Here is a 10,563-nt window from a genome sequence, read left to right on the forward strand (position 1 = left end):
TCCTTCCCAGACACAATGTCAAGACACGTAAAATCTCCTGTCGTGTTACATTTTATATTTTGAACTATGGAAGCATATTTTAAATACTCTTAAGGCATTTATTTATTAAAACGTTCTCTGCCAAGGTTTCACATTAGCTTAAAATTCAAGTCAGTCTTTATATTTCTCTACTGAGGACTCTACCTCAGTGTGTTACATAAAAACACCTTCTCCAGCAATGAGTGGTACCGGCGTCCACACGGTGAGCCCCATGATCAGCCTCTTTGTTCCCTAGGTGACCCAACTAGATGTTAATAGTGCTCTGCTACAAAGTCCTAACCCAAACTCGTCAGAAAAGGAGTAAAACTTTTGCAAAGTGCACTTTAAGAAGAGGTACTTTTTGATTATGTAAAGAAACCAGTGAGTCCTCTAAGAATAATAAAAGGGAGTATTTTACAGTTGAAGCGCATGATTTGCAGTGAGGAATTAAGATGTTGCTGTGCTGGTCCAGGCTGTGAATACTCTTCTTGTTCCTCCTGTGGGCCCCCTTCAGCAGGTAGCACAAACCCTTTGTCTGTGGCATAGAGAATGTCCACAAATCTCTGCAATACAGGGTCGTTTTCCCTCTCGTTCTCTTGGCAAATCAATTCCATGTTCCTTAACTTTCCAAAGTAGAAATCTCTCTTTTTCTCCAAGTCTTAGACAGTGAGTTTCATTACATTGACCTGCTACATCAATTCAACTGCTCCGTCATCCCTGTTGCCCACACCAGGGGTCTTTCACATCACACCCGGGCCGGCCTCTGGGGTTGCAGTGGTTCTCTGTGTTGCAGTGGGCTTCTGGGGAGCTCACTGCTAGAGCTGAGAGGTTTCTTGGGTTTGTTCAGAGCTGGAGCAACAAGGGAGAGAGCCACTGCAGTTTCTGGACTGTGTCTGGCAGCTACAGGCTCATAGTCTTTTCCGTCATAGTTTGCATCAAAAAACTTCTTGAATAACAGAACAAAATCAAAGTTGTCCTGAAACTTTCCTTTTTACTAATTTGTCCACAGAAGTTATTTTGTCAACACCCATTCTTTTAACATCTGCTGTAGTATTTTGAAGTTCTGGATGTTTTTGTGTTCTAGCTCAGCCTGGAAGTTCACTTTCTTCAAGGTAACGGAGCCAGGGAACCACATGTCCATAAACTGACAACAGGCAGCCCGTGAACACGACTATTCCATCTTTATCAGATTCAGTGGCAGAGACTCCTTGATCCAGGCCAGCATGTTCTGTTGACTTAGCTTATTGCTGGTGACTGACAATTGAGTATACGTTCACCACCATCTTCCATTTTCAGTGGAACTGCATGCCCTGACTGTGCCCAGCTTCGGTTCAGTTCTCTTGTCTTCTCATTCAAACCACTGGACCTAGGTTTTTGTTTGTTTGTTTGTTTTTTAAGTAATCTCTACACCCAATGTGGAGCGCGAACCCACAACCCCGATATGAGGAGTTACATGCTTCACCAGTTGAGCCAACCAGGTGCCCCTCAGTTTAATTGCTTTTTAAATTTTTGTCATGCATACATATTTTTCCCTCACAATATCTTAAGGTCATTTAAAAATGCTGTTGTTTACTTCCTTATATCAAGAACTTCATATATACTATGGCTCCCCAGCACATACAATAGTATATCTCTCAATTATGATGATGGAAGGAAGGGCTGGATATTTCCCCTCAATCTTGTTCTGTGTAGGCCAAATAAAGTTGAACAAAATGGAAAACAATACATAATGGAAAAGCAAGCATAGAGATTTAAAACTTTTTGATTCTCTGTTCATGGTTTTATTTGTCGAAATCTCAAAGGACTACACTGGGAAAGAGTGATATCACTATAAGGAAAAAATAGGGATGTAACTAGAAAAAGAGGGCAATTATACTTAAGTGCTAAAGAAAAGGATGAAACGAAGAGTACATTTAAAGAAAATGAAATAATTATATTAAAATGGTTATCATGGCCATTAACAGCAGGACTGAGGACAGCAAATACCAATGGCATCGGCTGTTAATGCTGATCTCATCAAGTAGATCAGAAAGTCCATGTTTCTAGGAGAAAATGCAACCCATAGCTATAATTTCTAATTCCATAACTACTCTCTTTTGAACAGGGTAGAAAAGAGTCCCTGCCAGATCCATTCAGATCATTTCATCTCTGCCTAAAGGCCCTACATTGTAGAAAAGCACCATAAAAGAAATTGTGACTTGTCTCTCCAATAAACCACTAAATCTCTCAATCAAAATGTTACGTTTAGGGGTGCCTGTGTGGCTCAGTCGTTAAGCGTCTGCCTTCGGCTCAGGTCATGATCCCAGGGTCCTGCGATCGAGCCCCGCATCGGGCTCCCTGCTCCGAGGGAAACTTGCTTCTCCCTCTCCTACTCCCTCTGCTTGTGTTCCCTCTCTCGCTGTGTCTCTCTCTGTCAAATAAATAAATAAAATCTTTAAAGAGAAATGTTACATTTAAGAAGAGGGTAGCAAAAAAATTTATATGAAAGAAACATGTAGGCATGTAAATGTGAATATGTGAATACATGCAGAAAGGTCTGGAAGTTTAGACATTAAATTCATCATGGTTACCTCTTAGGAGAATGATTTTGTGTATTTGACATGGAGAGAGATTAATGTATCTGTTTTTTGTTTTTTTGTTTTTTAGTTTTTAATGATAAGGTTTTATTTGATTTTATGTTATTTTAAAAAGTGAGGGGTGCCTGGGTGGCTCAGTCAGTTAAGTGTCTGCTTTTGGCTCAGGTCATGATCTCAAAGTACTGGGATCAAGCCCCGCATCAGGCTCTCTGATCAGTAGGGAGCCTGCTTCTCCCTCTGCCCTCCACTCCCCCTACTCATGCTCTCTCGCTCTCTCTCTGTCAAATAAATTAAAAAAAATCTTTTTAAAAGGTGAATAAAAAGGATAGATAAATAAGTTGATGATAGACAGCTAGATATACTTTAGGAAAAAAAGGATGATCTGCCAAATTTAAGATTTTATCTGAGTTTTTAAATATAGGTTTGAATTTCAAAGAATTCTTACCACATTGAAAAGCTAAAGAAAATGTGTTATGTTTTTTATTCCCAATTCCAATTTAGACTTTCAGTATTCACTTAGGCCTATGAGAGACGGGGACATAGGTGCATTTATCTGTCAAGCAAACTAAAACTCCACCGTGCTGTCCTGTAATCTATATTACAAGGAAAGAGTTACCTCATAAATTATTGGGTTTATAATAGCTTATGTCTTCCAATCTAGCCTCTACTATTAATAAAGTTAGTACTTCCTCTCCCTCTACTGTCTCTCTTAGTTCTCAATTACTTCAAAACTCAGAGAGGAAGAAAGGTGTTCTTTGGTAAGCCACTTTTAAATATTTCATGTTTTATAAACTATAAGCATGCATATTCTGCCTCCATATAAAATAAGCCATAATTGATCCTATTTTATTTATTTTTTTAAAGATTTTATTTATTTATTGAGAGAGAGAGAGAGAGAGAGAGGAGTGGGGGAGAGGCAGACTCCCCACTCAGCAGGGAGCCCGATACAGGCCTCCATCCCAGCACCCTGGGATCGTGACCTGAGCCAAAGGCAGACACTTAGCTGACTGAGCCACGCAGGTGCTCCACAATTGATCCTATTTTAACTAACAAATGTAACCTCACAGAATTCCCAAAAATAAGACATCAGCCATTCCTATTCTCTGACTAAGATGAAATAAATCTAGAAATTAAGATTAAAAGCTTAAAGTCAAAATTTACCCGGGTGCCTGGTGGCTCAGTCAGTTATGGGTCTGACTCTTGATTTTGGCTCAGGCCATGATCTCAGGGTTGTGAGATGGAGCCCCGAGTCAGGTGTGGAATCTCCTTAAGATTCTCTATCTTCATATGTAACCTACTATGGTAGAAGCATTAGATTGGCAACAGACCTATCCACAGAGACCTGGCAGGCCAGAAACGACTGGCATGAGATCTTCAGAGCACTAAACGAGAAAAATATTCAGCCAGGAATACTATATCCAGCTAGGCTGTCATTGAAAATTGAAGGAGAGATAAAAAGCTCCCAGGACAAACAAAAACTAAAGGAATTTGCAAACATGAAACCAGCCCTCCAAGAAATATTGAAAGGGGTCCTTTAAGCAAAGAGAGACCCTAAAAGCAGCATAGATCAGAAAGGAACACAGACAATATACAGTAACAGTCACCTTACAGGCAATACAATGGCAGTAAATTCATATCTTTCAATAGTTACCCTGAATGTAAATGTGCTAAATGCCCCAATCAAAAGACACAGGCTATCAGATTGGATTAAAAAACAAGACCCATCAATATGCTGTCTGCAAGAGACTCATTTTAGACCCAAAGACACCTCCAGATTGAAAGTGAGGGGGGTGGAAAACCATTTACCATGCTAATGGACACCAATGGAAAGCTAGGGTGGCAATCCTTATATCAGACAAATTAGATTTTAAAACAAAGACTGTAATAAGGCAAGGGAAGCCAGGGCAAAAATGAACTATTGGGATTTCATCAAGATAAAAAGCTTTTGCACAGCAAAAGAAACAGTCCACAAAACCAAAAGACAACCGACAGAATGGGAGAAAATATTTGCAAATGACATATCAGATAAAGGGCTAGTATCCAAAATCTATAAAGAACTTATCAAACTCAACACGCAAAGAACAAATAATCCAATCAAGAAATGGGCAGAAGACATGAACAGACATTTTTCCAAAGAAGACATCCAAGTGGCCAACAGACACATGCAAAAGTGCTCAACATCGCTCGTCATCAGGGAAATCCAAATCAAAACCTCAATGAGATACGACCTCACACCAGTCAGAATGGCTAAAGTTAACAAGTCAGGAAATGACAGATGTTGGCGGGGATGCGGAGAAAGGGGAACCCTCCTACACTGTTGGTGGGAATGCAAGCTGGTGTAACCACTCTGGAAAACAGTATGGAGGTTCCTCAAACAGTTGAAAATAGAGCTACCATATGATCCAGCAATTGTACTACTGGGTATTTACCCCAAAGATACAAATGTAGGGATCTGAAGGGGTACGTGCACCCCAATGTTTATAGCAGCAATGTCCACAATAGCCAAACTGTGGACAGAGCCAAGATGTCCATCGACAGATGAATGGATAAAGAAGAAGTGGTATATATACACAATGGAATATTATGCAGCCATCAAAAGGAATGAGATCTTGCCATTTGCAATGACGTGGATGGAACTGGAGGGTGTTATGCTGAGTGAAATAAGTCAGTCAGAGAAAGACATGTATCATATGACCTCACTGATATAAGGAATTCTTAATCTCAGGAAACAAACTGAGGGTTGCTGGAGTGGTGGGGGGTGGGAGGGATGGGGTGGCTGGGTGATAGACACTGGGGAGGGTATGTGCTATGATGAGCGCTGTGAATTGTGCAAAACTGTTGAATCACAGATCTGTACTTCTGAAACAAATAATGCAATATATGTTAAGAAAAAAAAGAAGAAGAAGATAGCAGGAGAGGAAGAATAACGGGGAGTAAGTCGGAGTTGGAGATGAACTATGAGAGATGATGGACTCTGAAAAAGAAATTGAGGGTTCTAGAGGGGAGGGGGATGGTTGTTGGGTTAGCCTGGTGATGGGTATTAAAGAGGGCACATTCTGCGTAGAGCACTGGGTGTTATGCACAAACAATGAATCATGGAACACTACATCAAAAACTAATGATGTGATGTATGGTGATTAACATAACAATAAAAACATTTAAAGAAAAAGATTCTCTACCTCTCCCCCTCCCCACCTCTAAAAAAATTAAAAGTTGCAAATCAAACAAAAAATTGAAAATAACAATATTTTTCCTAAATAAAAAGTTTTGAAAAATACATGTATGAGTTTGTCATAGCTGAGTAGAATGTAGATTATTTGAATCAGTGAATAAAAATATTTTTAGGGGCTCCTGCCTGGCTCAGTTGGTGCAGTATATGGCTCTTAATCTCAGGGTTGTGAGTTTGAGCCCCACTTTTGGTGTAGAGGTTACTTAAAAAATAAAATTTTTTAAAAATATTTTAAGAAAGCAAACTTTTTCATTTCTGTACTAATCCATGCATCCTGAGTATTCTGATCTTTTTTACACAATTTACATAACAAATTATCTTAAACTCGGTGTCCTAAAGAAGAGAGGGAAGAGGCAGGTATACCCTAAAGTTACCACTTTTAAGATCACTTTCCCAAATTTGCTTGAAATTAGCAAGGCAATAGAATCTTAAAAGATGATTAAAAATTAAGCTGGCTAGGATTTATCAAAGTAATTATCTCACCAAATAGTATTTTAATCTCTTTATTACGCATCTGTACTTCCTTAAACCTAGTTTTTATTTGTTACACATATGTGAAAACTTTCCTGCTTCAGAGTCAAGTGTGGACTCCTAGGGGAAAGTTGTGATCAGAAATGGTTCTTTAAAGCTTTGTGGTCGGGAGAGGACTTGTCTTTATTTTTCCCCATGACTAACCTTGAATGATGATATCAGTCAGATTTCAAACATGACCCTCAAATTGAATAGTTGTAGAAATACACTATTTTACCAAGGTGTGGGCAGGAAGCCAAATAAGGAAAACACGGGACGTAATGGACTGTACTAGTCCTAGCAGTAGCCCACCAATAACATACAGAAGCCCAAGTGGTGAGCAGAGGGATTTGCAAAATAACCGAGGGAGAGAGAGAGAGAGATGTAATGACACACGCAGCCGAAGAAGACAGCCCAGAAGACAGCCAGGACTAACCTTATTCTCCTAACCTCTTCTGGTGCTTCTGCTGGTTCTCTTTATTCTCTACCCTTAATTGTAGCACAAAGGATCCCTCTAGTGAAATCCATAAGGGCCAGTCTCCCAGGGCATAAAGCAGGGTTGGAGAAAAGTAAACATGTACCTGGAAGGACGGTCAAAATAAACCCAGCTCACACACCAGGAAGATACGAACATAGAAAATGGTATTTGGCATTAATGCTAAGCCTCAGAACTGACAGACCTACATAATAATTTTTCATCTTTGAGAGAGCATTCCAGTGCCTCAGCAAGAAGAGAGGGCAGTGAGGACATTGATGATATTGAACCAGAGGTAAAACTTCAAGGTTTTCAGTTGTATTCAGCCCTTTTGGCAAGCCAGATCTTTAGAAATATCTTAGCCTCTTAATCAAATAGAAACACACTAAGTGAGACCGTTTAAGCATGCCTTTCTACTTACCTTCAACAAACGCAATGTGAAAACAAAAATATGACCTCTAGTCAAGATCTTATAAATGCCTAGGGAGAGGTAATTGCCTCTTTCACATGCCTCAGGCTAACCTTCCTCCTTCAGCTGTAGAAACCACCTCTATCTGTCAGAATGGTAGCAGCAGACTTCCTTTTTCAAGAAGTGTCATATAGACTTCATCAGCTTCGATTTGAGTATTATGTTGCTTAGAATATGCAATGAATTTGAGATAGCGTACAAATTGGCTTAAGAGAGTAAGAAATATTTTAACTGCCGAGTAGTAATAGATGTTGTCACTTTAAATAAATTAAACATTATGACAATAATATGATTTCCTGCTTTTTAGAGTGTATCTTAGAAGGGCATAGCCCTGTTTCTGATCTAATCAGAGATGTGATCCAGTTGGGGGTTATTCTGTTTTACCAGTTGGAGTTGAAGATTTCATCTAAATCAGGGCACAGGGCTGGTGTGGTGTGTGTTTTGGACAAAAATTAGGGGAAAGCTGGGGGAAAAAGGAAGACTGGTGTGGTGTATATTTTGCTTGTTGAATCAGATGATGTTTGAGACCCAAATGGAAATCTATCGTTTTCCACAAAAAACACTGAGAAATGAATGGTTTAAAATGGTATACCAAGAAAATCAAGTAATAGTCCAAAAGAAGACAGTAACAGTCATTAGTATTAATTTAGCAGAGCTACATCCAAGTCAAGAGATAAATCCTGGACCATAAGTATAGTGTATCATGATACCATGAGGACTAAAATTGGACACCTCCCCACTCCCACCCCTTAAGGAGCCTAGTATATTTGGATAAGCTAAGCTTTAATTACTCTAATTTCTTTAAAACCATATGAATACTTTGGCAACATTATATAATATAAAAATATCTTTATTCATTTTTACTCCATGGGATATTTATTGAATGCTATTGTGTGCAAGGCATTGTTTGGGGCACTGAGGATATAAGATAAGCAAGACAGACAAGAATCTGACCTAGTGGAGTTTACATTCAAATTCACAAGACAGTGTGTAAATAAATAGATGCATAACAAAACACAAGTAATGTTATATACTATAAAGAGAAATAAAGTAGGATAAGGAGACAGAGTCAATAGAAATTGTTTCAGATAGGGTAGTGAGAAGGTGACATTTGAACATAAACTTAAATGAAGTTTGAAAGCCAAGCATACAAATATCTGGTGGAAGCCTATTTCAGAGGAAGGAAGCATCAAGAGCAAAGGTCTTGAAATCAATTGGTAATTGGCATGTACATAAACAGCAAGGAGTCTGCTGTGTTCTAAGTATCAGACGGCAACAGGCTGATAGAAGATTAGTCAGAAGCCAAATCTCATAGGGCTGTTCAGGTAAAGGAAAAGGGTTTGAATTTTATTCTAAATGTGATGAAAGGCCTTGGGAGATTTGGGGTAGAATAATGAGATGGCCTGAATCAAAAATTGGCCACTCTGTATTGTCTACAAAGAATAAACTCTAAGGGAGGAAGATTTATTCAGGGAGACCAGTTAGGGAGTGATTATAGTAGTTTAGGTGAGAGATGATTAACAGTCTTATGCCCTTAGAACTTGTGATCTGCTCTTTTAACACTCATGCCATATATCACCTTTATGCTTGTTTTGAAATCAAAACTCTGTTCCTTTCTATATTTCTCAAGTAATCATACAGCTTTTTCACTTAGAGTTAAGAGGGCGATTTGAAACACTGGGTCTGGGAAACATGCATAAGCTAAATGTGATCTGACACCTGCAATAAGTCTCTGATGGTTTCTCTCATTACTTGCCAAAACATCCTCCACTTACTATTTTGCATTTGCTTCGTAAAACTCAGCATCATCTTCTGTCATCTCTGGACCAGCTGTTCTGATTGTGAAACTTCAAATAGTTCCTCTAATCACCAACCTCCCATGACTGTGTTTTAAGTTCTGAAAACAACCTGGGATATATTTAGAAATCAAGAACAAAGCATACATGAGACTCTAGATTTAACAGCTTGTGGCTTTTAATGGCATCTGTCATCATGTCTCTGAAGAGCTATTTATCACCACAGTTCCCTACTGTACTCTTTTGAAATGGTGGCCTTTTTATCTTCTTCACCCAAACATTTCATGTAAACGAAATCACTAAGATAAGAATAGGAATATCATATTTGATAAAGAACTCATCCCTGCTTTGGAAAAACTTAAAGGTATCTGGCATCGAGATACTCAGATAAAATTAAATATGGGATTGTCATTTCATAATACTCATTTCCAGTATTACCAGGTCACATGACATCATGTTAGACATTTTCTCCCCTTCCCACAAGCATAGGCAGCATGTGACACAGCAGAACAGAGTGATGGCTAAGAGCAGGAGAGTTGATGTTAATGGTTTGTTCTATGCCATTGAGCATGAGCGTCATCTGCATGGGCTAGAATTACCTCATTTGAGAAAATAGAAATTTCAATTAAATATATTTAAATTCCCCCTTTTAGCATCTCCTCAGTGTTTTCTGAGGTGTGTCAAAGTTTGTTTGGTAGTAGTAAATTGTAAAACAAACTAATTGCATCATTATGAGGATGTCATTAGGCTCAGAATCTTGCCTGTCTGGGGACGGTCAGGTGTTCCCTAAAGGCTCAGCCATCTCTGTCTTCAGAAATCCACTTCTGCGGACTCTGTCTGAAATGAACATGGCAACTTTATGGAATATGCTCAAATGTCCTCTTATTACCCTTGTCCTTTATTATTCACTTTGCAGAACTTCTCAAACCACATTAATTGAAACTATGAATAAACTCCGTATCTGTTTGTGGAATGATAATTCACGACATTGTTATTTTGCAGACAATTTCCCATCTACAAAAAAATTAATATTTAATTTCACAGGGAAAGCTGTAGTGTAAGACAGAGTGTAACAATGTCAGAATACGTCATTTTGCTATTGTGATGTTTTCATTTTCATATCTCACTTTCTGAGTGACAGTGACTGATGCATCAGAAGGACAAACCAAGGTACTCTATTCATCCCTTCAGGCAGGGTTAAACAGGCCTCTTCCTGCAGCAAGATGACAGCCAGTGTGGGCATGAGCCTAGCAGAGAACAGAGTTTTACAATTTTAGAAATAAAGAATGAGCTCAGTTTTTTCAAGGAAGGGACAAATCATCTGTTAGTCATAGTCATATACATGTACAGATTCAAACTCACTTCCTAGAGCCTCACCATAGCTCCCCCCAAAAAAGCAGAGGACCACTGGAAGCAGCATGAATGCTACATGTATTCTTATCGATTTCCAATGATGAGTATCAATAAGTTATCTGGCTAGTGACCTCAAC

At 38.8% G+C, this 10,563-nt stretch overlaps 1 pseudogene; it reads right to left on the reverse strand.

Moving 5' to 3' along the window:
- Positions 1-383: 383 nt before the first annotated feature.
- On the reverse strand, positions 384-1,301 carry LOC113911054 (annotated as a pseudogene).
- Between the last annotated feature and the right edge of the window lie 9,262 nt (positions 1,302-10,563).

This window comes from Zalophus californianus, chromosome 12 (assembly GCF_009762305.2).
Source record: "Zalophus californianus isolate mZalCal1 chromosome 12, mZalCal1.pri.v2, whole genome shotgun sequence".
Classification (NCBI taxonomy): Eukaryota; Metazoa; Chordata; class Mammalia; order Carnivora; family Otariidae; genus Zalophus; species Zalophus californianus.